The sequence below is a fragment of the Polypterus senegalus genome, chromosome 14 (assembly GCF_016835505.1).
Source record: "Polypterus senegalus isolate Bchr_013 chromosome 14, ASM1683550v1, whole genome shotgun sequence".
NCBI lineage: Eukaryota > Metazoa > Chordata > Cladistia > Polypteriformes > Polypteridae > Polypterus > Polypterus senegalus.
In genome coordinates, this window is record NC_053167.1 from 121,498,245 (window position 1) to 121,521,352 (window position 23,108).

The following is a 23,108-nucleotide window of genomic DNA, read 5'->3' on the forward strand; positions in this document are numbered from 1 at the left end:
AGCATGAGAGAATAAAAAACGCTAACTTATACAAGTACCATTTACACCGGCTGTTACAGACTCAAATCAAATGTTTGTTTTTATTTTATAATAGTAACAAGAACAGCTCACTACTCAAAACGGAAATTTTGGGAAGCACCTGGCATCAATCCCACAAGCTCTTGATTATGAATAAGCAGTTCCCAAGCATTGTGTCAATGTTGCACCCTAACCTGATATCTTTTTCTTCTGTTATATATATAATGAAAGCGCATTGTTTTGTTATGCGTGTCTCTTTTGTGAAAGTGTTTATTTGATACTAGCTGTTGTGGCACGCAGCTGGGGGTGGTACCCAGCCGGGACACCCAGGAGGACCAGAGGAGAGTTTGCTTCCTCCAGACCATGAGGGGGCAACTGCCCTGTTAGTTTTGGGGCCACGGGTGCAGAGCTTTAAAGCTCAACCCTGTAGGGACCCGTGGTCACCGCCAGGGGGCGCCCCAATGCCTGGAGAGCCCTGGACCTCAGCACTTCCACCACACCAGGAAGTGCTGGGGGTGAAGAGGAGCAGGGACACCCGGAGTGCTTCTGGGGATCCAGCCGGCACTTCCACCACACTGGGGCGTGTCGGTGGAAGATTGCCGGAGCACACCTGGAACACATCCAGGGAATCATAAAAGGGGCCGCCTCCCTTCATTCAAGGCTGGAGTCGGGTAGAAGAGGACGAAGTCTGGAAGGAAACAGAAGGAGGTGGTCTGAAAGGCATTGTGGACAGAGGCCTGGACTGTTGTGGCGATTGGTGCTGCAGCACTGGGTTGGTGCACTGTATTATAACTGTTATATGCATCATAAATAATGTGTCGGACTTTAAAATGATGTCCGTCTGTCTGTGTCCGGGCTGCTTCCCACAGTGGCGTAGCCGGCAGGATGCTCTGCCTGGTTCAAGGCAGGGACCGGTTTCAAAAAATCATTCTGTGGACGGCCCAGCGCAGCAGCAGAACCCACACACGTGCCGCGGGAGCAGCACACGCACAACCCTGCGGGAGCGATTCACCAAAGGGGTCGCTACAGATCCGCAGAAGGGTCATCTTCTCCTGGTGCGGGACAACAACGGGCGGTGCAGGAGTGCAACGGGCTCCTATGAGCACGCCATCGTTGGAGGCACTTGGAACGGCACATCACCATCGGACAGACGGGATCTTGGAGGTAAGTTCCATTGCATGCCAGCGACCGGCCCTGCGGGGGCGAATGTGTTTTGTGTATTGCAGGCAGGGGCTGCCCGGATCCCTGTTGGTGGCAGGCGCGGGAATCTCCGTGGCACTTCGTTAATGCGGCAGCAGCAAGGAGAGCTGCTGAGAGGGAGACGCTGCAACCCAAAGAGCCAGCATGCCGCCGCACCAGGGGGAAAGGAGCCAAAATGGCAGCGGACTGGAAGTCCCTCCCTGTGACAGGCACGCGATTGGATGGTGTGTCTTGCGGGCCCGCTGATGAGTGAATGGAGGTGGGACGAAGGAATGTCCATCACGTGTCAGGGAGAGACCCGATTGGGCCGAAGGGAAAGGTCCACAGGAAGCAGCCAATGTGTGTTGCTGACGAACAGGTAAGCTCACTGTCGGCCGTCTTCCTGTCCTTGCCGGTGGCTCTGCGCGAGCCTATTGCACGTGCTGAGTTTTCTCCGTGCAGAGTTGCAGAAGCTGAAGGGGAAGGCGATCGTGTCATCACAAACGCTGCGTGCAGCGGCGGAACAGTGCGATGCTGGAGCTTTTGGCCAGAGTAATATGGCGGGGAAGGTGAGTACAACCGACCCCGTAAAGCATGCAGGAGGTCCCGCCAAAAAGGCCTGTGAACCATGTGTACAGAACCAAGTAGGGGGATTTCCAACAGTGGACGCGGTGGCGGGTGCTGCGCACAGTGCGAGGGGAGAAACAGCGAGAGGGCTGATGTGCCCCAGGTCCTAGCGCCCTCCGCCCTGAGCCAGCCGTGGCCTCGCGCCATTCTACTGGGACGCAAACGGATCGGGGCTGTGCTTTTCCCCAGAGGAAAAGGAGGAATCGAGAGAAGAATGCCAGTTCCTCCGATAAGGGAGGACATGAGGCAGGATGCTCCAAATAACGATATATTAATTTATCCTATACAATTCAACAAAAAAGACTTCAGCTGGAGGAACATTTTGACCTAATTGAGCTGTGGTGGTGTAGGGATGCTGATGAAGAGGTGCAAAGGAATATAAGGTGGCCCAGGATTACAAGTTTTTTCGTAGGCTTCAGGGATGCTAGTGTTAATGACCCAAGGAATTTCAGTGAAGAAACCGGCTGAAATAATAGCACTTACAAGTGAATACACGATCAGCCAGTTTCCCCATTAAATGCTCTGGGGCCACATGGCTTTGCAGCAGCATGCAAACACATCCACCGAGGGTGAGATGCACAGTTTTTTCTGTTATAAATCTTTGCAATTCCATGGACCCCAAAAGTGTTTCACAACAATGAGTAAAAGGAAATTGCTGTAAGTTTTAATATTATATATTTTTTATTGTTTCAATAATTGTGGGGGCCACACTCATATATATCTTAATATCAGTGTTGCTGACCATACAAATTCCCTTATGGTCACAGCCTACACTTCTTCAAATGGAAATTTCCAGCAAGATAATTTACTATTAGGATAACTACCAAACCAGGCTGTTCTGAAGGCAAAGACAGTCATAGCAAGTGAACCCAATAAAGTGGCCCGTGTGTACATAATAAAGAAAACTATGTATTTAAAGTTACATATTTCCTTAACCTAATACAACTGCATTTTATTTATTATTTTTCCGATTATTGTTCCTTTTATTATGACCTATTTTACACTGTAGCAAGATTTTCTCCTGACTGCTTTATTGTTAGCCAAAAGGATCATCACAAGTGAAAGTATCACACAATGATGTGGTGTGAATAAATCACCGAGTTGCTTGCCGTCTTTTTTTTTTTTTGCCAATTTTAAATATTGTTTTCCACCTGTGCATTTCAAAGCCTTTTGCTTTTGCTTGAAATGCAGAGGCTGATAACTCAGTATGCTGTTAAAATTAGGCTGCCAAACTCTTTTTCCAGAGGTGGCTGTCGATCAACAGCAGTCCAATTACTGCAAAGTGCTTCGAGACTGCACTATGTGAGAAGCTCCACAGGAAGGTGAGCTGCGGTTCTATTTTCTTTCCTTCATTTACTTAGATTAATCTTCCCACTTCAAGGATAAGGACTTGGAAGTGGGCTTTGTTACTTTGCCTTATATGAGGTAATTGAAACATTGCAGGTTTATGTGCTCAAGAATAAATTTAATTAGAGATTACAGAGGTATGCTAAGGAGAACATACTGGAGATATCAGGATATTCATCCTTGAGAATCCGACTGCAAACCCTGATGGCTGAGTTTGGTAGTCTTATTCTGTATACTCAATTCATTGGAAATCAATTTCAATAGTGTTATGGAGGATTATCAGGCTGAGGAAGATTTATGGACAGGATGGGTTGCAGTACCAATAGATCAAGTATAGTGTATGCTTTTTTCATTTTATTGGTTAAAATCTGTACATTTAAATGCCATATCCAAATCAGGTTCCTTAAAAGTCTGGACCAACCCATGAAGTGCAAGTTAGGAACCAACCCTAGGTATGTACACCAGGCAATCACTGGGGTGCCCTAAGGACTGCTGCTGGGCCCTCTCCTCTTTTCTCCATAAATTACTTCACTAGACCCCATCATCCAATCCCATGGTTTCACATGTCAGTGTTATGCCAAAGATATGTAATGTCACAATGTTATTCACTCCGGAGAACCACATGGTATTGTCCAGAATGTTCAACCAATATTACTTTTTTGACTTTAAAACACATTAAATTCTTGTGATCTGTGTAAATGATAAATGGATATTTGGCTCTCTCTAGCTAATGCCTCCATTCTTTTCAAGCTAATTTAATAGCCAAAAGCCTATGGTTCCCCATGTCATAATTCTGCTTTGCACAATATCATTTTGTAGAAAAGAAAGCACATGATGGTTTGTGACAAGTGGCTCATACCCACATATTGTAAAATGCAATATAATTTATTTTTGTATAGCCCAAAAATCACACAAAAAGTGCCGCAATGGGCTTTAACAGGCCCTGCCTTTTGACAGCCCCCCAGCCTTGACTCTAAGAAGACAAGGAAAAAAACTCAGCCAGGATTTAAAGGCTGAGACCGAAGGGGCATCTCTTATGGAAGCAGGCAGACCATTCCACAGTTTAGGGGCCCTGTAACTAAAAGCTCGACCTCCCACTGTGATTTTATTAATCCTTGGAATTATAAACAGACCAGCATCTTGAGATCTTAATGTGCGCTCAGGTTTGTAAGTCATCGTAAAGTACAGACAAGTAAGCTGGACCTTGGCCATTTATGTGTTAAAAGGAGGATTTGGAAATCTGCCCTAAACTTAACTGGGAGCCAGCGTAAGGATTTAAGAAATGTTTTCGTATTTTCTTGTTCTTGTAATAATTCTTGCAGCAGCATTTTGGATTAACTGGAGGCTGTATAAAAAACAGTTTGAACATCCAGTGAACACAGCATTGCAGTAATCAATCCTACTAGAAATAAATGCATGAATTAATTTCTCAGAATCCTGCTTATTTAGAAAACGCTTTCATTTCCCAACGTTAAGATGGAAGAAACATGATTTGGACAACTTTGTAATGTGCGCTTTAAATGACTTGCTAGAGTCAATGATAACGTCTAGATAACTCCTACAGGTGATACTGTATGCATCACTTTTCAGGAAGAATATGAAAAACAAGACAAAAAACTTTAAATGGGAGTTGCTTGGCTTTTATTTAGCAAAAAAAAAAAAAAAGTCTAATGTGGTAAGCAAAATTTACGTGACAAGATTTCTTAACGTAAGGTAAACATTAGTAAATACTAATCCTTTCATAAGTCCATAATTCTTACAATAAGGAAAACAAGATTTAACATCATGATATTAATACTTTTCCACTTACTTAAAATTCCTCTTTTGTAGTGTAGGATGGAGGCTATGGTAAATAATGATTTCACTTTGTCAAAAGTTTCTGGTACTTTGCAAGTCTAAATAAATTTCTTTAAGAAAATGACAGGAGAAATAAGAGGGGGAAAAAAATAGCGCTTTTTTCAAATACTTTTGCTTGACCATTGATAAACCTTTTGTGTGATTTTGTATTCCAAAAATTGAATTGGATCAATATGAAATTCAAAACTACTCTCTTATAAACAGGTGATTAACTCTTGTGATAGATGGCCGGGCAGGTCAATCCAGCCGGGAAGCCCCGAGAAGGAAAAGATGGTGGAAGACAGCAACTTTTGGACACTGCATCCCCCAAGACTCTAGATGGAAGCTCCCCTGGAGTATAGCGGTGCCCCAGATTCCGAAGGACCGGGAGTCATACTTTCCTATAGCCCAGAAGTACTAATGGATCACATGGTCAGATTCCCTGAAGTACTTCTGGGCTGACTAAAGAATTGGAGTTCTTCATCTGACCCGGAAGTGCTGGCAGGTCACATGGAAGGAAGAACAGAAGCACTTCTGGGTTAGGCACTATATAAAAGACTGCTGAAGATCCAGCAGGTGAGCCAGAGTCGGAAGGAGTAGGACAGAGCTTGCTGGGAGTTGTGATGGAGAAGATTATTGTATTATTGCGTTTATTGATTGTGTATTAGTGGTGCAGGTGCTTTGGGCACGATTATGTGGAAGAAAAATATTAAAATACTTCTTGTTGCTTTTACCTTGTGTCCTGAGCGTCTGTCTGTTGGGGTTAAAGGGGCAACAGCGACACCGAACATTCACACTCTCAAATATTTCAGTGTCTCACAAACATTAAATGTGGGAGTCTATATCTTTAGAAAAAAATATGAAAGTCATCAATATACACCAATCAATACAGACCAAGAAAAACTCAGAAAATATCACCAACAAACGATAGACATGCCACTTGCACATTGGGAAGTCCATTGGACATTATCCTGAATTCGTGGTTCCCATTGGTGAAGTAAAATTCAATCCTCCATTTATCTCCTTAACGTACCCCAATTAAATTATAAGCACTTCTTAAATGTAGCTTATGAAAACAGTGGTGCTAGTTGCCTGGTTAAGTGATGAGATAACTGGAAATGTATATTTGTTCTTTTCTATTAACTCTATATAGTCAGTTCATGATCTTCACTCTCCATTTCACCCCAACTAGACTATAAGAAGGAGCAATAAATACATTCTGTATATTTTCTTTGAGATATTCCTCCATGGGTAGGGTCTCTGGGCGAGTTAAAGCATAAATGTTACCCCTTGGTGAAGGGGGTTGTGTTAGGTAAAATAACAATAGTACAATCATATTCACAATGTAGGGGGAGTTTTTATGAAAGACTTTTAATAAATACATAACTAAATTCAGAATATTTATCTAAAAGCATGTTCATTTGTGCACTTTTGAAAAGGGGTCTGTACATGAATATTAAGGCACTTCATGCTTCTATTTTTAATTTCTTTGTTTTCCCAATCCACCACAGGATTACATTTTTGTAACTCTTTGAGACTCAAAATAAGATGAGAGATTGAGAATGGGGTGACAAAAAACATTAGCATCCCTTTGTGAAGTAATCCCACTTGCAAATGAAGAGAGAGGGAATACACGTACTGTATATGTTCTGGAGACGCATTACCAATCATTTTCCCATCCACCAAAACGACTTTTAATTTCACTTAACTCTATGAAGACCAATTCCCATGTTTTTTAATAAGAAGACACTAATGCAATTCTTCACGACCCCACAATCAAATAGAGCAGATACCTTCACATTATTAATTAATGTTGGCACCATAAACACTTTTTTTTTTCATAAAACTTGATTGTCTAAATTCCAAAAACTAACTAAGCCCCTTGCCAGGTTTCCCCATTACAATTGCTGTCTGATTTTAACTAAAATAAATACACATTATTATTATAATAAATGTTTTATCTTTCAAAACTTCTTTTTATGAAATAGTCCCTCTTTTGCTTTGAACACATTTATTTCCTTTGATGAAGAAACTATTATTTCACAGAGGTCTGAGGTGATTTCTTAAACTTGTTCCCATAAATTATCTTCTCTCCCCAGATAGACAGATACTTTATTAATTCAAAAACTCCTTCCCTTTTTCAGAATCAGTCATGGGGGATTCAAGATTTTGAACAGACTGACAAAAAGTGGTCAGTTTATAAATAAAGAGTTAGAAACAGAACAAAAAAAAAATAAAAACTAAAGATAAACTTCAGATCCAAATTGAGAAACAAAAGTTGGGAGACAAAAACCAGAATTTAGTTTCAAACAAACACAGACCAAGAGCTCATAGCAGTAAGTCACTAATTTGAGTCCAATCTCAGATACTGATGATTGTTGTTGAGGTGACCTTTATACTGGTTCAGCGATGACATCACAAACAGTGCAGCCTCGATGCATCATGGGAAATCACCATAGAAACAGAGGACACAAAAGCCACAAAATGGTGGTGCCCATAGCCAAAACAAAATAGTTTCAGGAAAGACTGCAAAAAAGAATCCACTTTTAAACCGAGCCTCTAATTAAAATTCTGCTTGCTGAATTAGGTTTCCTTGAATGTTAAAATAACCAAAATGACACAAAAATAGTTCTTCTAGCTTCAGGCAAGCCCAAGAAAAATTACAACAGAGTCAAAGACTTTAAATTATCCATCCATCCATTTTCCAACCCGGTGAATCCGAAAACAGGGTCACAGGGGTCTGCTGGAGCCAATCCCAGCCAACACAGTGCACAAGGCAGGAACCAATTCCAGGCAGCGTGCCAACCCACCGCAGACTTTGAATTATAATGGTTTAATTTTGGACACAATGTTGAGCAACATTTTGTTGTCTTTTGCTGTGTTTTCATGCTATTCAGATTTCTGAGTTTCAACGTCCCACTTCAGTGCTTCCAGTAAGGCTATATGGATGAACATGATGCCACGTTTGATTTGTTACTTGGTCTACAAAAATAAAAGAGAAAAAAACAAAGATAAAGGATATTTTTTCAGGCGGGAGTTGTAATTCCGTTTTGTTAGCTTTTGTCTTTTATTGTTTCTTCTTTCCTTATGTATAACTTTTTTTAATTTTTCTTCTTTTTTTCTATTTTAACTATGAAATCATGTTATACAATTTCAACTTGATTGCATGCAATGTTATTTTTAAAAAAAAAAAAGATAAAGGGTATTTTTCATTGAAACAAACATCAAAATAAATGTATTTAATGTTTATCAATTCACTCCAAATGCAGTTTGACCAAAAATTTAATTTTTGACTTACCAGGTTATATGTTTTATGTTAAATTTTATGTTAAAAAAGTGAGTAAAGTGAAAAAGTTAGTGTTATGTCGCAGCTTAGAAGTTCATAGCTTTGTATTCTCTGCATTAACTGACTTGCAGCATTTGAGTTTTTAGTGCGTACATGTGGATTTTCCAGCACACACTTGCATTTACTTAATATTAATAGGTGAATGCAGAACTTAGCCTGCAGAGAGAGCTGTTGAAAAAATGGATACATTTAAAGACCTAGGATCAATGGTGCCCAAGGTGGAAAAAAAATACAAAGATAACTCGAGGAGTGCAGTGTGGATCGAACAAATGGAAGAAGCTATCAGGAGTATTGTGTGATCAAAAGAATGAAGATGAAGGGTAAGGCTTTTAAGACATTGGTAAGACCAGCAATGCTGTATGGAGCTGACACATGGGCAGTAAAGGGAGTGCAGGAAGAAGTTAGATGTGGCAGAAATGAGAACGTTGAGATGGATATGTGGAGTTACAAAAAAGGAAAGAATAATACATGAGACAACAAATGTGGGAGAGATACATCAGAAATTACAGGAAATTAGGTTGACATGGTGTGGACATGTGATGAGGGCAAAAGAGTGACAGGAATGGAAGTACAAGAGGAGAGAAAGATAGATAGATAGATAGATACTTTATTAATCCCAAGGGGAAATTCACATAATCCAGCAGCAGTATACTGATACAAAAAAAAAAATATTAAATTAAATAGTAATAAAAATGAATGAATGAATAGATAAAATAAAACATGATCTGAAACAAAAGGGTATGACTGATGAGGAGGTGCAGAACCTGTATGGAGAAGGTTGATCAGGCACATTGACTCCACATAGAAATGAGTAACAATAAAGAGGAAGAAGAAGATAGTTAGGACAATATCCTACATTTCAAGGGTCATGTCCATAGAGGTCATGACTCGAGGATAATCACCTCGAGGGGTTAAAGGATCGGCTGAAAGTTAATTTCCTTATTTGAGTTGTGGCTATGAAACGCCTTTTTCAAAACGACCTTTTACTTAGAACTTATTTTGTTTTGCAATTTTACTTTCTAACCTTTTTCTAACAAATTTTTTGACCCTTGCCTGGCTTGTCAATCGTGCTTTCTAAACTGGTTTTGACACCGTTTGACATAACATTCAGATTGTGTTTGTATTTAGTTAACGAACTTTTGTCTGCTTCCTGGAACTCCCATTCATCTTGTGGTCTTTTCCTACACTTAAACTTCACGTATGCACATTTTATTTTCTGAAGTGCACACAATAGCTGGGGAGAGATAACTAAAGCAAACCATTAGAGGTTCATGCATACGTTTTCTGTAAAACGTTCTTTTTAAGGCTGTAAGGACTTTTTGCACCACATGTTGTTTGTTTCCTTTTTTGTGTCTTTGCTTTGGTGTATAAAACTTGAAGAATTAATGCTATGTCTTGTGTGTAAACGCCTGTAATAATACAATCTTTCATTGTACCCTGTACTGTACGTTTGCTGTATCTCAGAAATGTTACTCTTCAATCCTCCACTATGTCAAAGTAAATGCTTCTTTTTTTGGCTGGCGCATATAATTCTTTTTAAAAGAAAACTACTGACCAATTTATGTACTGTTAGGACAGCAGAGAAAATCACAGCCATTAAACAGGCACAAGTGAGAAGAAGTAGATTTGTCATTTTTATTTGAGGTCAATACCAGGAAAACAAAGAGAGTTATATTTGCTACTTAAAAGGACAACTAATTTAAGAAAGGAAGCAAGGCAAGACATTAACAAAAAAAAAAACATATGAGATATAGACAATGCTGTATCATTATGGTTATTTATTTATGTGTGTGTTTACCTTTTATAGCTTTGAAGTAATTGACCACAAAATGCATGACTGACTTGAGATATATGTTTAAAATAGTTTCTGGAAATTGCGATATGAATTTTCTCTCAGCCAGAATGTGCTGGGATTTCATGTTAATGAATACCAAAGTCCCTGCAGCACCACATGTTCTAATGTTATTAATAAGAAGAGCAAATATAGATGGCTGCATTTAGTCTTTTAATTACTTCATTAAAATAAATGAATAACAGCAAACAATGATTAGGCAGGGAATAGGGATAACGTCAGTTTGAAGATAATTTTAATCTAACTGGTGTCCAATATTGCCTGGAATGGAAGTGGCACATCTGGGATGACAAATTTCCCAATGCAGCATCAATTCATTCTGTAATAAAATAAACAGCGAAAATAAAACAAAGTGCTAGTTGATTAAGTTGTCACCAAGAGATTGAGTCATGAATACAATCCTTCTAAGTTATCATCATCTGCATTCATTTATTAATTTAAAAATGTAAATAAATAAATAAATAAATAAATGTGTAGATTATTGGTGGGGTATGTGAGAATTGAGGAACAAAACATACATGTCACTGTTGATAGTCTAGAAACCAAAGACAATCCAGTGAAAAACAATTTTACTTAGAGAAAAAAGCTGGTACTTGGTGAAGTAAGAATTCATTTGGCAGTGAAAAACTACACACAATTGTCAGAGTCAACCAGCTAAACTCCCGAGCAAGTTACAGAGTTACAGGAAACACAATTATGACATTTGTGCTAAATGTAAACTCAGTCTGTTCACATTTATTTGTTATGTGTCCTGCAGTATATGTTTTTCTGCCAAGTACGCACAAAGCTTCACCTGAAAAAATGTATGGTTGGTGGGGAAAATATGCACCTTGGAGGACCAAATTTTGGAATATAGTCAATGCAATCTGCAGCATGAATTTGACTAGAAAATGAATGGGTAAATAGGGAATGGAAGGTCTAAGACATCAAAACTTAGTCCCTTGGTCAATAATTAGGTCTCAGAACTGGTATTTACTACTCAGCACCGCATCTGTCAAGGCTCAGAACAAGAAAGTACTCATGATTGGTGATGCCATCAATTAAAGTAAAATGCCTCCAAGGGGCAAAGGTATCTGGTATCGAGGGTAAATGGGACCTACTGGCTGGTACTGAAGTGTACTCCTTATTTCTATGTGTTAACACTAACAATATCACTTTATAGCAGTCTGATGTGTTAAAGAGGAACTTCAAATCTTTGTGAACTAAAGAAAAAAGAAAATATTGGCATTTAATTGTGTCTGGTCTTTAAGATTATATAGAAGGAATGTGGTCTAGAGCAGAATGCATTCTCCTTTACTGCTGGTTAAAGACCTGGGGCCTCATGTATAAATGGTGCATAATCACAAAAATGTTGCATATGCCAGTTTTCATGCGCACATCGCAATGTATGAAAATTAAATTTGGTGTAAAGCCACACACATTCTCAAGGCAGACTCCCCTCTTGCATATGCGCTTTTTGCTCAGTTTTGCAAAGTAGTGGCACCCAGCATCAAAGCAGTGCTGGGAATGTGGTCTCCCTTTTTTTCAGATTTGCAACAATGACACAGGATTTATCAAATACACCAAATTTAATTGCATATTGTTTACAAATTTAAATTACTTGATTGTAATCTTTCTGTAACAATATAATGGCGCATAGAATGAACAAACTATTCCATATACCTGAGTTGCTTTAGCGTTGTTACTCTCAGTGCACCACTCAGAGTATTTTAAACTATTGTGTGTGTGTGTGGTATCATAGCTGCACAGCAGCAGATCAGAAAGCTCTATGGCGGTTTGTGTCAAGATCGCAATGGATTATCGGGATACAGCTTCCAACCCTGGAGGACATTTATAGGGCACCCTGCCTAAAGAAAGCCACCAGCATCTGCATGGATTTCACTCAGTCATGCCTCAGGCTATTTGAACTTCTTCAATCTGGCAAACTCTTCAGAGCCTTTCCTGCATTAGGCTCAAAAACAGTTTCATCCCAAGAGCTATAAATGCACTCAATCAGCCCATTAACTGCTCCTGATAGAACTGCTTGTGCTTATAATTACAGTTACCTCACTGTAAACTTGCACTACAACTGTAACTCTGCACAACCTGAGCCACTTTATGAACCATCTGCACTATTTTACTTATGCTTTCATATTGTATATTTCTCATTATTTTTTATTGTGTAATTATTATTATTGTTATTTTATCATTTTATAGGAAAATATGTTTATGGAGGATTTACAAATTGAATCTAATTGTACCATGTAATTTAACAGACGAGAGCGCGTATTTACAGATGATGTTGACTGGCTTCTAAGTCGTTTTATATTTCCAAGAGCTATCCACTTGATATTATTTTTATAATGACATCCATTAAAGTATGCATATTACATTTTACATATAAATCATTAACTTAATTTAAATAATGTATACTGCTAATAATAGTAATTAATAATGTGAGGATGTGGTGGCAGCATGGTGGCGCAGTGGGTAGCTGCATGGAGTTTGCATGTTCTCTCCGTGTCTGCGTGGGTTTCCTCTGGGTACTCCAGTTTCCTCCCACAGTCCCACAGTCTAAAGACATGCATGTTAGGTGCACTGGTGATTCTAAATTGTCCCTAGTGTGTGCTTTGTGTTTGTGTGCGTGCGTGATCCCTGCGGTAGGCTGGCACCCTACCCTGGGTTTGTTTCCTGTGTGGCGCCCTGTTTTGGCTGAGATTGGCTCCAGCAGACCCTGTGACCCTGTAATTAGGATAGAGCGGGTTGGAAAATGGATGGATGGATGGAAGAAGTGGTGATGTAGCGGTAGTGATGAGATGGCACCCTTTGAAGGGATTGTTCCTTCCTTGCACTTGATGCTTGATGGGACTGGTGCAACCCTGGAGCGTTCAAGCTGACCTTTGAGGACTTAATGAACAAGTACAACTCATCAAAGTTTTGTTCTTGGCCAGTTAAAAAAATGAATATAATAATGATTAATATTTGAAAAATGTATTAATCAATATTTTTATCCCGTGATGACAATAAACTGTAAGTATACAAATTTTACATTCACACAACAGATAACTAAATCAGAGTATTATTGGTTTGCTTTTAATGAAATAATGAAAATTTAATGGTGGTATAACAAGGTAAATAAAGGATTTTTTTTTAAATCACACTTAATATTTGTATTTTGCATTATAAAGTATAGTTAGAACATGCATCACAAACTTTGAAACAAAGCTGTTGGTAGCCAGTTTTATAAGAGATACTGAAAATTTAAATCATTTTACAAAAGGCACTCAAAACTGTTTGCCAATGAATAAATAAAGTCAAAACAATGAAAATATTTAAACTGACTCCCTTGGGACCTTACTCCTACCCACCATCTGTATACGCCTGACTTTGGAAATTTTAGCAAATATTATATTAATAGAACTTAGGTGACAACAAATGTACCATTCTCTAAACCACCTAATACAATTCATGGTCGTAGGGTGTTGGAGTCTATTCTAGGAGCTTAGGGTTTAAGGATAGGGTGAAGTCTGAATAGGGTAGCAGTCCTCTCAGGCAAACTACCACATGGGGAAAATTGAGAGTCTCCAATTAACCGGACAGATAGATCAATGGATGTGAAAGAAAACCGGAGTAAATAAAGAAAAGCATACACATGTCGCAGGGCAAATGTGAAAGTAACCAGAAACAGAATTGAATTCCTAAATGTGGGATCCATAACGCATCAGTGCAAAGCAGTTTGCTGCTCTGTAAACATCAGAGCAGTTAAAAGTTGTCTTCACAAAATAAAAGACTAAAAATGGGGTCAGAGCCAGAGTAAAATTTGGAAACTGCAGTTAGATATTTTTAACCTTAACTACTTTGCCAATGATCTACAATGCTTACTGTATATATCACTTTTTATAATAATCTTTTTCTTCTTCTTAGTGACTGTGATAAGAAAATAATGACCTGCAGGACTACAGTAACGTAGCACTTCTGATTGGCTGACACCACGAGACAGGTAAAATGGACTGCACTTGGTGGTTAGATATTACAGATGAGATGGGCAGGAAAGAGAGAGAACAGAAAGGCTTTTTAACTCACACCACTTGGTGTTCACCATGAAACAGACTCCCACCTTTAGATTTGTTAACCTCCCCTGTTCTTTCCATGCAGAACATGGAAAAGGAGTCGAATGAAGTCACCGCTTGATCCGGCACTAGCAGGGTCAGCCATGTCTCAATAAAACAGAGAATGTTGCTGCCCCTCATGTCCTGTTGGAAAGTCACTCTTGTTCTGAGATTGTCCAGCTTGTTGTCCAAGTAGAATGCTGCTCAGTGGAGGGTGATGTGCTAATTTCCTCAGACTGTTCCAAACTCTGGTGCACGTGCCCCACCATTTCATTGTTTGACCTTGCCCACACTCCGAAGTATCTTGGCTGGCCATGACGGATCAGGTTTAAAAAGTTCAAACATTTAGTGGGCAACTTGATTCTCAATATCCCAAAGTCATAAATGATTAAACCCACTGTTGTACAGGCATGAAAAACAGTAAAAAAAAAAATATATTAAAGAAAAACACAGTCAAACCGGAGTGATCAGGAAGGAGTCTGGACCTAGCCATGCCAATTCTGGACATATAGTAGCTGGCCTGTACTGCCATCTACAGAAATGTTCAGATGACTCGTCCATCATAGGCTGCATTAATAATGGAGGTGAGTTAAAGCATAGGAAAGTCATGGAGGATTTCATCTTGTTGTGCAGGCAGAGTAACCTGCAACTCAACATTAGCAAGACAAAAGAACTGGTGGTGGACTTCTGATATGCTCTAAAAACCAGTCACCACTGGGGGGCTGAGGGGGGACACATGAGATTGCTACAGAGTTACAAGTCCCTGGGGGTTCACATGTAGAACACACTGACCACACAGTGGCACTGTACAAGAAGGGCCAGAGCAGACTGGACTTCCTCAGAACAATGGTGTCTTTTGAAGTGTGCAGCAAGCTGAAAGTGTAGTGTTCTATGCCACAGCCTCCTGGGGAAGCAACCTGAGCTCAAAATAAGCACAATGCCTGAACAAACTTATCAGGAAGGCCAGCTCCATTACAGGGCGAACCTTGGTCACGCGGGAAGTTGTTATGGAAAAGAGAATGGTGACAAAATTGGATGCCATCATGAAAGATCCCCTCCATCCCCTCTAGAAGATGCTCTCTGAGTACATTTAAGCCATAGACTCATTCGACCACAGTATGCTAAGAAGTGCCTCTGGGGTTCTTTTCTGCCCACTGCCATCAGCCAATTCAGTGCTTCCGCCTGATGTACTTGTTAAATTTATTTTTATTTACTTACAGCATTTATCGATTGATTGGCTGTATTATGCTGTGAGCCTGTGTCCTTGTTTTTTATGTTTCTGTTATTGTATGCATCTGAATTTCCCAATGGGATTAATAACATTTCTCTAATCTGATCTAATAAAATCTAATATTTGTACAAATTTACACACAATTTGTGTCAGCTGTTTTGGAATGGTACATTCCCCCAAACCCCCCCCAAAACACCAATTACTACCAACTCATCATATTACTGAGATATTATGTAGCCTTAACTTTAAGATGGCTCAAGTTTATAAAGCATTCAAAATGTCATTAAGATTGACTCAGCTATTTCAGAGTATTACACATTTTTTTGGGTTGCTCCCCCCATCATAACCATCTGAAATATATGAAATGCCATTTACAATAGCCTATATTTTAAAGGAATATTCCTCCCTTTTTTCATGTTACTTATTCCATGTAGTTTGTAATGATGTCAGAGAACAATTTAAAATCACGTTTTCATGCAGAATGAAAGAAAAAAGTTTAAGACACAATGGAGGCTAATGGTAAACCATGCTGTACAACTGATGCTGTGTAAATGATATGGAAAAACATCTATAGAAAATTGAAAAAAAAAGTCTCATGTTACTAATATTGTATAATACATAGGTCAACTAACCAATTGTATGCTCAAAATGTGCAAAGTGCATGCAATTTTTGCTAAAATATTATTAACAGTTATTTTTGGTAAAACCAGAGTACAGTGTAAACAGGAAAGGTATTACCATTATATTGTGCTTTTGAATTGAAGATCCACCTCTACACTCATTCATTGGTCAAGAGTCCTTCCTGAATCCTGTTAAAGTTCTACCAATAGCAACTTACAAACAAAACTTTGTGAAAACCGTTGCACTATTTTTGTCTGATTTTGTTTAGCGTTGTTGAATTTCCAAAAGGCAGTTTTGCCTTTTTATTTATACCGAAGCGAGGCTGTTTACTTTGGCTAGTTTGTGAATAAAACCTCAACAAAACTGCAACATCTCCCTGTCCCAGTTTTTAAAAAAGTGTTGCTGGCATCAAATTCATAATGAGCATACATTTTTCATAAAACAATAGCATTTCTCAGTTTCAACATTTGATATGTTGACTGCTGCTTTCTGTTTGTAATTTCTGTATTTTACATATTTTTGCCTTTTTATTACTTTATCAGAAGCGTATCAGATCTCTTTTTATGTACTTTAATTGATTATTGTTTGGAGCATTTCTTGAAACTGCTTTCCATTTTCTTTCTACTATTGATATTGAAAATGGAATATTTAAGTGAGGAAAGCTAAGCATAAATGTTCTTCTATACATTTGAATTAATAATTAATTTACATTTTGTCAGGACATTTTGCATTATTTAAAATGTGAACTCTTAAAGGCGTAGGGTCGGATGATTATTGAATCATTCTCATTTTCATTTTAACAGAATATTATATTTAAGGTGGGAAGTGCTTTTGATTCATTGTAAAACCAAATACTGTATAATGCCAAAGATGACAAAATATTAAAGAAGAGGGAGTGATGAAAACAGAGAGTAAACGCAATTCAGACTACGGAGAATTAAAACAGAAAATACTGGTTGCCCTTCTAGACCTTGCTCAATAGAACCCACTTATTTAAATCAGTACCACTCCAACCAATCTCAAATACCACTTTCATCTCCTTCATTCCGAATCCTGGATTCTCCCATCTGTCAAGTCAACCTTTGACTCTAAGCTCAGCTAATATTTAGGTTCAAGGCAGCTTTAAGCATTATCCTTAGTAATTTTCTACTGCAGGAGCTCCCACAAACTTAAACTCAATTCTCACTTAATGGGACAGGCCTGCCCTATACAGCTGTAATGTGACACTACACTGAATGTCACGTACATAAATAAAACAAGACGTAAATAAAATTGAACTTTGCAAAAATAAATTAAAGTACAAACTATTAAATCACAATCCTTGATTCTATGAACTATTAATCAAATACAAATATGCATGTAAAATGCTCAAAATATTATATTCCATATAAATATATTCATTATTTTTAAATGTTCCTTGTTTACCTTTGTATTCTCAAGCCAGAGGTTTGTGGTTATCTTCTCCTTTGAAGGGCATTTTTGTGTATTTTGAGCATTTAAACTTTTAAAACAACAGAGAACACCTTTGCCAGCATGAAGGGATGCCTTTACAGTTTGGGGCAAGGCTGCCAGGGTGAGGCTTATTTCTGAGACAGATATGTGAAGTCCTGGGGCCTTTTGCCTTGCATTTCCTGTCATCCTTCATTGATCTTTGTAGATACGGAACACACATGAAATGTATGTATTCCAAATAATTATATATTATTTACCCAATACAACTTCAGGCATCTCACTGCCCGATAGTGAGACTTGGGATCCAAGAATTTTGTAAGTGACTTCAGCTCTGTTGGGTGGGGGGATAGCAGACTGCTTGCTTCTTGAGCTGATTGACATATTTGCAAAACAAAAGACACTGATGGAGAGATGCGAAGGATTCTAAGGTGGCCCGAGTTTACGAGTTTTTTCGTAGGCTTCAGGGATTCTAGTATTAATGAATATTAACTTTTCACTTCACTCCTGTAGATGGCCTTCATTTATATAAACTGGCCCACAATACCTTACTGTGAGATCACCGTCAGTGTTGTGGTGAAACAGAGGGCATGGTGCACTAGAATGTTCCACTTGCCAGAGATTTTTAAAATATAAACAAATAAAAGAAACATGTTAGCTAATTTTAATCAACATACCCAAAATTCAGTCAAATCTGTCAATGTATTTTTGAAGCACTGGCAGATGCCCCTAGTCCAGTTATGAGAATATTAATTTGTCACTCTGAATGGGTTGTTGGAATTCACCAAGCTTCATTTTTGATATTCATGGTGCGCTGTTGATGATGGGTCAGATTATGCAACGATATTCTGCGTAGGTTAGAGCATATCTCAATGTCCACTCCGGTGTGAACAAAGTTAAGTTAGGGGATGTGAGATTTTTTAGTTCTTTTGAGGCCCTCCCCAAATGGTGCTGCATGCCAAAACACGATTGATGCATATTTGGACAATTGCTTGTCCGTCGGCAAGGAAACAATAGGTTCACAGCACCACAGAGGCAACTACAAGTTCATGTAACAAACCTGTTGCCCGATGGGTAATGCAGGGAACATTTTAACCCGGCCTCTGACCTGGCCCCGTCTCTGCTCGTTTGCTTTGTCTGAGTGTATTGATGTGGTAGCTCCCGTTTGAATAAATACCCTGACTGTTGCTGTTTTTATTTGAATAAAGTTGGTTTTGCTGTAGCCTTTGGACTTAGAGTTTTCTCTCAGGTGCAAGACATCAACTCACGTGTCGCAATATGCGTGTCAGTGGATCACTCTCTAGGCTCATCTGAGGTATGCACTGGCACTAACTATGTCTTCTTCTGTTTCGTCAACAGTATCAAGAAGATATTATCACACATGTATGTCTGTGGACCACTCTCCAGGCTCATCCGAGGTATGTAATACCGCTCCGGCTATTGACGTTAACATTCGTCTCTCTTGGTTTCTCCTCAGCATAGAGAAGATGCCCAGTGAGGGTAACTGACTACCCCATCTGGTCCCTGAGCTATAAATCCCAATGCTACCGGAAGGAAGTGTTCAGTCTTCCACTGAACAGAACAAAGTTTCTTCCCAGAAGTCTTTCCCTTACTTATCCTGATGGCAATCTTATTTGAAGAGATTTTTTCATTGATTTTTCACTAATATTTTTGCTTGGAATTTAAACATTGGCAATCTGGGTTGGCGCCCCAAGCTTTTCAGTGGTGACATATACTTCCTTTCTCGACCACAAAATATATGGCTATGACTATGGTATTTTTTACATTTGCACTAAGAATTTATCACAAAAAATGTAATACCCAAACCCCTTCCATAAGAAAAGTATACCAAAAATTACAATAAGAAAAGATATTTATGGGTGTCTCTACAAAGTAAGCAATCGAGAACTGCAGGCAGGTGTGTTATTTTTTTTTAAACCTGGCAAAATCTCATAATGTTGTCCATTAAGAGCATAATTGAGCTTGCTGTGTTTGAAATCTGTTGGAACCAGCCTGTCTTAAATGGACCTGCCCAGATGGTGCTTAACATTGTGATGTATTTCTGCAATGCACCTGAGGCTTTAGAAAACAGCAACTGCTAAGTTCAGCACAATAGCCTTTCTTTGGGACTGTTTCAATATGGACAAACGTGGCACATTTATGGAGATCCAACCTGCTTTGTTGATATTTAATGTGAATCACTATTTATGGCCAAGTATAATTGGAAAAACTGCTTACAAGTAACGTTTCTATTCCGTTTATGGCAATCTTTACAGAATTTCATTGTGCTGATATAATATTTCTATAATATACATTTTAAAATGCAGGATAAAATAATTTAAAAAGCAGTTTTTTATATTATATAAATTAAAATGATTTCTTTTTTATTTTTCTTGAAATAAAAGTTTTACATTTCAAATTAATTAGTTTAGTATAATTAAAATATTATATGTAATACTTATTATGTGTAAAGAGTCTTTTGGGACATTTTTATTATACAGCAGAGCCCACCACTCACCACACTCATATTTTCTTTAAAAGGAAACACATGTTTCGTGCTGATTAGAGAGAAGTAGAATGAGGTAAGTGAATATCTGAAAAAACACATTCTGAAACAACCTGTGTGTTTTAAGTCGGTCTGATCTCGGCTTTAAGTAGTGAATTAAAGCACGCACTCCATATCTGCAGTTTGTGAAGAGAAACACCAGGCTTCTAAATGGACTGCCATTTACTAAGAATAGAGCTTTTCCTAAGAAGGCGATATCTGCTTCAAAAACCGAAGCATCAAATTAAATGTGGTTTAAACACATTAATTAATTTTAACAAATTAGAGATGAAACACATCTTTTAATGTTTTTTTTTTTTGTCCAGAACACCTACTGTGCCTGATGAACCGCTTGTTTAAACTCCTATTTTGCATGGCAGTCTCTGAGTGCCATTGCTAAACATGAAAATCAGATTAATACATTTAAAATTGACAGGTTTGAAAATGAATCTTTCTATGTATTGTGGGCACTAGAGGGCAAAACCGAGACCCGAACGCCAGACACAGCACCATAAGACACCATTCCAAAGGTTAAAATAAAGTTGTTTTATTAAATAACAATAACTTGATATGTTTCTCATCCCTTCAGATAATGTATTACCAAATGAAGCCCCAGTGCTCTCCTCTTCCTCCCGACTCTGACTCACTGAGCTGAGATGGAAGGCTTCTTTTAAGATGGGGCCAGGAGTACTTCAGGTGCCACAGCAATACATGATGGAAGCACTTCCAAGTCAGGCAGTAGTCCCCCAAAGTTCCTACTGCATCTCCCCTGGCATCACCCAAGTACCTCAACAGGGCCATCCATCAGGATTATATCTCACAACCTGCCATCCATGGGATGCCATCACTGTGTGTACCGAGGGAACATACAATCCCAGGAAGCAGATACACTCTGTCCTTCTGACCAGGTCTCCCCTCCGGAAAAAGTACTTACAACCAACCCAGACTGTACACTACTCCATCCATGTCCTTCCAATATGGCCTGTTTTCCTGGTAAGGAACCAGACATCATCCTGATTTTGATGTCAGCCCAATTATCATCGCAGAAACAGTAAGTAAATATAAAATGAATGAATCGATGCCATAGTGCTGCTATGGGCATTATTGCTGGTTACATGTATTTGTGTCTCTTAGCTTAGTGTGGTTTCATGAATAGATGTTTAATCCCACAAGAAGAAACTGGATGGCTGATGATGGCCTCCATCTTTACGATAATAACATCTTATCCAGTAACATAAACCACCTTTATTTAACACTAGAATTACCAGAGCCTACGAAAAAACTCGTAATTCTTAACTTCTTAAATCCCTTCACACCTCTCTGCCAGCGTCCTTTGTCCTCTAAATGTGCTGATAAAAAGAAGCTTGGAGCAGCCGGCTATTCTTTCCCCCCACCAATTTAGAACGTGCACGAACTTCTCTCAGCTCATGCCTTGATTGAGTATCTGGGAGTGAAGTGGAGTTTTAGAGTGGAAATAATAGATCGTTATTTTTAACACACGCATTTCATGTCTGTTCCGTTTCTACAGTAATCTGTGTAAACACATTGTTAAAACAGAAATGTTTTTTATATTCTAGTAGTAGATGGCAAAATGTAGGCATAAATTATATAATGTATGAAGCCTGAAATCCAAATATCAAAGAAAAAGGTACAAATAAAACACAACAATTGCACTTTTATTCAAAAATATAACTGCAGAAACAAAAAGCCGCCTTAACAAGCGACATTGACAGCTGTTTATCGTAATTTCCTCCGTGGTTCAATAGAATCAGTTCCTGTTTGGGAATCAAAACGTCGCAAGTTCAATCCTGCACCACTCCGTTTTGAGAAGTAAACTGCTCTTAGTCTTACTATTTTAGAATAAAAGCATACATTTGATTTCAGTCTCTAACAGCCGGTGCAATTTGTGCTTTTTTTTTTTAATTCACTTTTCATTCTCTCAGTCGCGTTCAGAATCAATCCATACAACCCCATCTGACACGGCTGTTTTCACATAAAGACGCGCTATAGCTCTGCAGTGTACCACGATGCATACTAACTCCCCCCCCCATTAACCCCCTGCCCCCAAAGGGTTCTGACACACAAACGCTGGCGAAGCTGCATTCTTCGTATCTCACTGTCACTTGATTTTCTTTTTATTCAGTTTTATTGAGTGTTCCTGCCAGTCCCAGCATGTTGCTGTATGCTGTTTCTTTTGTACTCCAGGACATGCAGAGGAGAGAATGGTAAAGAGCAGTAACTTCCGTGCTATATGCAATCATTAGACCCTCCCCATCTGCCCGTGTCGCTCAAACACAGGAACATATGTTGGTGTAAAAGTATAACAAAAGTGCACTTTTATTCAAGTGCACTTTTTCCATCGCCTTTTCCTGTAAGAAGCAATGTACACACTTTTCTCTATGCTGTGGTTTCTATTACACACCTGAAAGAAAGAGAAAATATATGTGAAAATATCATTGCACTAATGCAATATTGTTTGAAAACGAACAGCGTCAGATCGAGTGTGAATTTATGCAGGAACTGGAAATTCTCTGATGTGGGACCTTCCCCCAGGGAAGAAAGTACAGTGTCAGGTGCTCATTCAGTGTAATAGGAACCATAGCACAGAGAGTTGTGTGCACTGCAACAAGTACACGTGTCATAAATGTAGGAAGGACGGTCCTTGGGTGTGTGGGAATTGTTAATATTTGAATGTGATGATTTTATATAGCACGGAATGAAAATCAGCACTTCTTAGCATTGCACCATGCAAGCTGTCGTATCAATTGCCTACTGTAACTTGCTTTCTTTTTTCTTTGTTTATACAGGTAGTCTTGAATAAAAGTGCACTTGTTTTGTTTGCGAAATGAAGTGTCTGCGTGTACTTTTCGTGGCATTACACGTGTATTTTTTGAGCATGCTCAAACACAGGAACATAAGTTGGTGTAAAAGTATAACAAAACAACGGGCAGATGGGGAGTGTCTGATGA